This window comes from Echinops telfairi, unplaced genomic scaffold (genome assembly GCF_000313985.2).
Source record: "Echinops telfairi isolate 266 unplaced genomic scaffold, ASM31398v2 ScPeMD7_60;HRSCAF=208, whole genome shotgun sequence".
Taxonomy (NCBI): domain Eukaryota; kingdom Metazoa; phylum Chordata; class Mammalia; order Afrosoricida; family Tenrecidae; genus Echinops; species Echinops telfairi.
In genome coordinates, this window is record NW_022103958.1 from 1,523,072 (window position 1) to 1,531,270 (window position 8,199).

General features: G+C 38.3%; 1 pseudogene; it reads right to left on the reverse strand.

Annotated features, from left to right (window-relative positions):
- Nucleotides 1–6,061: 6,061 nt before the first annotated feature.
- Nucleotides 6,062–6,914, reverse strand: LOC101659324 (annotated as a pseudogene).
- Nucleotides 6,915–8,199: the final 1,285 nt, after the last annotated feature.

Consider the following 8,199-nt stretch of genomic DNA (forward strand, 5'->3'; position numbering starts at 1 on the left):
AATCAAGTGAGTGTAACGATTATGAAATCTAGAAAACTACTTAAAAATTCCTCTTCCTCTAACTTCACTCTGTTTATGATTAGCTACTTACTTGAATTTTGGACATGTGTGAAATACCTGGACTTAGCACATTTTGATCTGATAGTTACTAAAATGCTCTCATCTTTAACTTCATTCACTCTACTCTTTGAAATATTAAGGAAGATTGATTATGTCTCAATTTTACAGGAAAGAAAATGATCATCACAGGCTAGCTGACCAGCATAGAGTTGAGTATCTCTGCAAAATGGGAGCCAGTGCATTCTCAGATAAGAAGAAAAATATATTCCTAATTAGAGTTCATGAATAGGCAATTTTCTTAAAGGGTCGAGGTTCAAACGCAGTCACCTCCGAAGATAGATTTGGTGATCTGCTTCTGAAAGGTCACAGCTTTGAAAACCTCGCAGAGCAGTTCTCCTCCACATACATGAGGCTATACCATGTGTCAGAACCCACTCAATGGCATCTAATACCATGCCAAGAAGAGTTCATTAATTCCGTGTTTCATCTTTATAACACATTTTGTTCAATGCTCTGTGCTATTGGTATTGCTGGAAGCACTTTGGATACTGACAACCCACCTTATTTCATGTGTGCTTTCACTCTGTATCTCAGTTATCTATGTGTATAAGAAATAAATAGAAAGCAATGATCTTATGAATTCAAGGTATGTGCTAAAATGTGTGGTTCTGTTAAGAATATTTACCCGATTTATGTCTATCTTTCCCCCATTTTCTGATTTACATTGTTGACAGTCTCATTTTATTTTCTTTAATTTTATTTTTTTAAATAGTTTTATTAGGGGCTCATACAACTCTTATCACAACCCATGCATACATCAATTGTGTAAAGCATATTTGTACATTCATTGCCCTCATCATTCTCAAAACATTTGCTCTCCACTTAAGCCCCTGGCATCAGGTCCTCTTTTTTTCCCTTCCCTCCCCACTCCCCCCTCCCTCATGATAATTTATAAATTATTATTTTGCCATATCTTTCCCTGTCCGACGTCTCCCTTCACCCACTTTTCTGTTGTCCGTCCCCCAGGTAAGAGGTCACATGTAGATCCTTGTAATCGGTTCCCCATTTCCAACCCACTCTCTCTCTACGCTCCCAGTATCACCACTCACACCACTGGTCCTGAAGGGATAATCCACCTTGGATTTCCTGGGTTTCCAGTTCCTATCTGTACCAGTGTTCCTATCTATACAAGTGTACACCCTCTGGTCTAGCCAGACTTGCAAGGTAGAATTCAGATCATGATAGTAGAGGGCGGAGGAAGCATTTAGGAAAAAATCTTACCATAGCAAATGAGGTGGGGAGTACGGAGTAGAGACCCAAAGCCCATTTGTAGGTCACTGGAGATCCCCTTGCAGAGGGGTCTCAGGGAGGAGACGAGCCAGATAGGGTGCGATGTAGCAATAATGAAAAATACAACTTTCCTCTAGTTCATTTCATTTTCTAATGGGAAAATCAAGTAAAAATAATAACATTAATTTTACTGCAACATTTACCCCAATCCATTTACCCAGTGTCATCTATGTTCATAGAAATAATGTTTACCTCCCATAGGAAGGCATTGGCTTCTTGGGTGAATGTGCTTTTTATACTTTGCTTTGAGTGACTTGAGTTCATCTTCCGCATATCTCTCACACACACATAATTTCTAAGGGACTAAAACTCTCAGACCTAAATCCCAAAGGGAAATGGTGTGTGAGCAATTAAAACCATTCTTACGAAGAGATGTTTAAACAAAACAAAATGGTCTGGAAGATGTCCCATTTAAATATAGCTTGACTTTCCAAATGCTAGATTGTTAAATACAAAATTGGATTATAGTGTGTATTAATATATTACTTTTAATTTTACCAGCTAAAAACAATTTGTCAAATACATGTTAAATTATTCTATGTAAATGGATGTTACAATGATCTAGGAGGAAGCAAACATATTGAGATACCCATTGGTAGAGAAAAATACCCTAAAATCCAACATATCCAAAGATAAATAATTGTGAATGAACTTAATAACTCTAATATGACCTATTGATGGGGACAGAACAGGGCAAACATCTGCTTACTAAGGGAGTGGTGAACCTGAGGCCAGCCCTGGTGTCTATCATGACATGGAACTGTAGCCTGTTATACACTTAGAAATAAATATGTAGGAAGCTCAAGGACAGACTAAGTTAACTAATCAGAACACAGTATGACTATCTGTAGAGCTTCAACCTTGACTATTTTGTGCCTTTGAAAGCAAAAACCATTTCCCTAAGAGGGTTCTTCTCAATTCTTGAGGGTGACCAACATTGATTTTGAAGCGTATTGATCAATGCTTAACTAAACCCTTGCACAGTTCTTTGTTATGATGTGCATATATGCATGTGTGTGTGTATGTCCACTTCCTCTAGTGCTGCAACAAGAAACTCAAGAGGGAATTACTAATACCTCCAAAGAAGAAAAGCCTGATATAGGCAGTCAGCAGCCAGGTTCAGCATTTCTTTACAGGACAAACACCACGCTATGAATTCTATTTATCTCTTGAATGTTGACCATCTCAGACCAGAACAAACTGGAATGCCATCAATAAAGCAACACATTTATGTATTATAAAGTGTGTACTTGATACCATGTTAGATAGAGAACAGGAAAAGGGTGGGTACTGAGAATTAAGGATTTAGACAAGTACAGAATAACAAAGGAAAGAAAGTAGAAAAGCAACATAGATAATACGATAGTAATGGGAAAGACAATAAATAAGCTTGGATATTTTAAAATGAGGTTTAGAGACAATGTGTTATCTAATAAATAAAGAGGTGGCAGCAAAGATATATTTGACTTAGACAAAAAAAAATGCATTCCACATCAAGCTTTGAAAACACAGAAACATTTAATTGTGAAGGTCCCTATGAGAAGTATGTTGATACACCAGTTCAGTGGTACCCAACATAGGAGGTTTTGCTCCTCAGGGAAGATTGGATCATCTCTGAATGCATGTTTGGGTGTCACAATTCTGGGCAGTTGGTAGGGAGGAGAGAAAGGATGATGTTGGCATACTATGGGTAGATGCCAGGATTTCTTTATAACATACAACAATACACAGGACAGAATCCATAGAAAATAATCATCTGACAGAAAATGCCAGTAGTATCATAGCTAAGAATCTCAATGCTATGGGCAGTTCAAGGATGAATAATTTCTCTTATATTTACATTAGGATGCAAAATATCTGAGGTAATATGAAAAATCTCAATTTATATAAAATTCAGCATTGTCCCATATTTCATCCTAAATAAAACAGGACTCCAATTTTTAGCCACTATTTATTTAATTTAAATAATAATTATGCCAATGATAATAGAATAGATTATTTCTAACTGGTTAACAAGTGACTCTTGGCCCAAAGATATATTTTTTTTAAATGACATGTTAGGATGAATGCTTTCTAAAAGCCAAGTCCTTCTAATGTGATCTAACTCACACTTATGAAGCCCTGGTGGCAGAGTAGTTATGCCCTGGGCTGCTACTTGCAAAGTCAGAAATTTGAAACCACCAGCCACTCCTCAGGAGAAATAAAGGGCTTCTACTCCCATAAAGGGTTGCAGTCTGGCAGTTCTACCCTATTCTACAGGGTAGCTATGAGTCAGAATTGACTCAAAGGCAGTGAGAGTTGAACACACACCGAGAGGATAGTGTTATTATGGTCAGAGAAAAAATTGAAAAGAAGGGAGTGCTGATGATGTAGCAGTTTACAAGTTGCCTTGCTAACCACAAGACTACTGAATCAAATCTACCAGTTGTTCCAAGGGAGAAAATGAAGGTATTTCTACTCTTGTAATCCAACAGGGAGCTGTTCTTCTCTATGTTATAGGGAGGCTGTAATTGGAATGGACATGGTGACAATGAGTTTTGGGTTTTATTTTTAATTGTTTTGAGATTGAAGATTGGTGTGTGTGTGCATATGACTTATCTCTGGTGCTGTACAAGCTGCCCAAGTGGTATCTGCTAATGTCTCCCTAGAAAGAAACCCAGCAGCAGGCAGCAGGACCTGCTACTTGTCTGCAAGACGGAAAGCCATAAAACTATTGGATGATAATCAAGATCCTCAGTGTTCACACTCTTTAGGAAATCAAGGGTGGGTATTCTAATTACTTCATGTTACTGATTTTTTTTTAAGTTCCAAAGGTAACAACCTAGATAAAAATTCATTCCCACAAATAGAGTTAAACATATGGAAATTTCACCCCAGTGTGGTTCCATTACTCTACTTTCCATATTTATCATAGAACTATTTCATAATTCTATTTTTCCACAAACATTGATCCTCACTCTTGTATACATAAGAGAAGCCCTGATAGCATTGTAGGCTCTGCACTGAGCTGTTCACCAGAAGTTCACCAGCTCGAACCCAACAGCCATATCAAGGGAGAAAGATGAGGCTGGCTGTACCTGTAAATATTTGAAGTCTTGGAAATCCAGAGGGGTTGTTATAATCTGTCCTGTAGGATCACTATGATTCAGAATCGACTCAATGACAGTGAATTATTTTCTGTACACACACACAAACACATGAGGAGGGATCAAATGGTTCATGGAAAAATACAATGAAAAGAATGGAAAATTCCCATGAACTTTGGGGAGCCCTATAATATATCTTGAGACACACTATTTCATTCCCTGTGCAGAAAGAAAGTAAATTCAGTAAGACACCAAAAAGGCAGCATTAACCCAAAGAAAAAGCTCAGGGGGACAGAAAAGAATGAGAACTTGAAGCAATAAACACAGGGAGGAAGCGGGATACCTAAGGGTGTATTTAACACATTTCTTTTTTTTTAATTATAGTAAAATTTTAATTATAATAAAATCAACATCAGCGAAAAGAGTAAAGAATAAAAGTCCTTTTTCTTTTGGGTTGTTTTCTGTAGCATTCTTTTTAATAGCCAAAGATATGAAGAAATATTTACTTTAAAATCCACATGTTGTTTATCTTCAAGGCACAAAATAGTTGCTTTAACTCTTCTTGGAATCAACATTCCTTTCTTTCTGAGAAACACTGTTCTTTAATATGACACTTGGTGATTTATGTTTGAAATACTAGTAGCAAGCATGAAACGTCATATTTTCAATCTCTCAACTGTAAATTCTTGAACATGATGCCTGATGTCAAAACCTTTGCCCTGTCCTTAGTCTTAAGACCTCTCTACTGTAAGTTCTGACACAGCTAGTGGTGTCAGACTTTAAGGTTCTCCCACCATACTTAGGGCTTCTCTTTCCTGTGTGTTTTGAAGTTAGAGGATTGCCTAAAGACGTTGCCAGTCTTCACATTCATAAGGCATTTCCCCACTCTGCATTCTCAGATGGTTATCTAGCATTGTGGAAGAAATGAACACTTTCCCACACTGCTTACATTCTTAAGGCTTCTCTCCACTATGGGTTCTTACATGGACAGTGAGAGCTGAAGACCGAGAAAATCCTTTGCCATAATGTTTACACTGAAAAAGCTTTTCTCCACTGTGAGTTTTGTGCCCAGTGGAATTTCTGAAAGCTCTCCCACGTTCTTTACATTCATAAGGTCTCTCTACACTGAGTTCTCTTCTGTGTAGTTAGGTGTGTGGCCTGTCTAAAGGCCTTCCCCAAAACTCTGCATTTATAGGGTTTCTCTTCACTGTGGGTTGTTATATGTATCTTGAGGGCAGGTTGAGAAACAAAGGTCCTCCCACATTCCTTGCATTTGTAAGGCTTCTCCCCATTGTGAATTTGCAAATGTCTGTTAAGATTGAAAGATTGATTAAAGGTTTTCCCACACTCCTTACATTCATAAAGTCTTACTCCAGTATGCATTCTTCTATGTGTCTTGAGAGCTGAGGGCTGTCTGAAGGCTTTCCCACATTCTTCACACAGATAAGGCTTGTCTCCACTGTGACTTCACATGTGTGCAATGAGAGCTGAGGAACAGGTAAAAGCTTTCCCACATTCCCCACATTTAAAACGTTTCTCCCCACTGTGAATTCTTTTATGCATAGCTAGGCCTGAAGAAGAACCAAAGTGCTTACCACATTGTTGACATTCTTAAGGATTCTCTCCACTGTGAGTTCTTTTATGCCTAAGAGGGTTGAAGATTGACAAAACCCTTTCCCACACTCCTCACATTTATACGGTTTCTTTCCACTGTGAATTTTTTGATGACGGGCAAGGTGTGATGAAATACGGAAAGCTAGCCCACATTGTTTACATTCATAAGGTTTCTCTCCACTGTGAGTTATGAGGCCACAACGAACAACAGCAGTTCATTCATGGAGAAATCAGAGCAAGCAAGAGACAAAAGAGGGGGTATATCACAGAAGAAGTGGCTAATCATGTTTGAGTGATAGGCTGGGATCTCAAGAGCTAAGCACATGTGGATCAGAGAACACACAGTTCCACACATGTAGCAGCCAGACACCAGCTCCACACAGATCTTTTGAGACATGATGACCATGTAGAGTAGTGGGTAGCAGATGGCCACAAAGCGGTCATAGGCCATCACAGCCAGTAGGATGACCTCAGTGACCATAATAAAACAAAACAAACAGAATAGTACCATGCATTCCAAGAAAGAAATGATTTTGCTTGTGATATTGTCCAGCATCATTGGCACAATGATGAAATCCACAAAGGACAGGTGGCTGAGGAAAAAGTACATTGGAGTGTGTAGCTGAGTGCTGGCCTGAATGAACTCAAACCTGCCCAGCTTGCCAAAATCCGTGCTTCCGTAGATTGGAAAAAAGAAAGAAAGAAAAAAAAAAAAAACAGAAAAAGGAAACCTCTCAGCTCAGGGATGTCTGATAATCCCAGGAGAATGAACTCTGTCAGCATGGTGCAGTTTTCCTCCACCATTTCCCAATATATTTCAGATATGGCAAAGCAAATTAAATTTCATTTTCCTAGAATGGAATAAAAGTTTTATATTAGTTTCCAAAATGGAAATTTGATATGGAGGGTGCTTTGTTATTAGGAAACTATCTTTGGGGGACTAAAAAGTCAAAACATTCAAAATGTTAAAAATAAAAATCTCTTTAGATACCCCAGATTAAAAGCAACCATCAACTGAAGCCCCAATTGATTCTCAGAATTTATGTATACAATAGATTAGAATGATCTAGTACATTAATGAATTAATACTCCTTTTAAATTGATTCAATATTTTACTTTACAGTTCTTTAGATTGTCTCCTGTATCCAAAATTCTTAACAATCTTTGTCCATTTGTTGTAGGTATTGTGAAGCTATATGTGTTGTGACCCTTATATATATACATATATGTGTGTTTTGCATTGTAAATCAAAGACAGAATAACAAATGGTGCTCCAAAGGAATGATAAAATTAAAAGAAACTAGAGTATAGAAATATCATCACAATAAATTTGACTATGATAATTAAGCCATGCATTTGATTAACATAAAAAAGAGGCAAATTATAGTGTTCACAAAGTCTCACAGTGAAGGTTAGAGTAGTGGTTACCTATTCTATGCAACTATGAGGGAGCTGCAATCCAGGTGTGATAGGCAGGGTTCTCTAGAGAAAAAGAACCAGCATACTTATGACTTTATCTATGTAAAAGGATAGGTCCAAGGTCAAGGAAGCAGACAATGGAGACTTCCCTCAGGCAAAACAGACAGAGTCTGCCTGCCAGCAGCAGACAACAGGATGGATCAGCAACAGTAAGTAGCACAGGAGCTTAGCCAAGTAGGCCCAGATGAGATATTGAATTAAAGCAATGCAAGGGAACAGGACCCACCAGCCTCATGCTCAAGTGATGTATGCACTGGCAGCATGGCACAGGAGGTCTCAAAGGAGCCTCAAGCTCTAGCAACATGATCCACAGGTTGGCTTGACTCCCAGGTAGTGTAGCACACAGATTGAGGCAGAGAACTAGCTAAAGCAGCAGCACACTGGTATCATCACCAGAGAACAAGAAAGACAGGGGCGGACCTTGTAGAGCCATTTATCTCTTTGTCCTCCAATCAAACTTTGACCTGATTAATCTTAGCCCACATGTTCCTAATGGCCAGACTGGCACAATCACACCAGCTTTTTTCTTAAAGAAAAGACATAGAGTAGGTGAGAGACTTTACTCTCTGCCTGCCTATCTACCCTCAAGACATGAGAGCAGAATGATAAA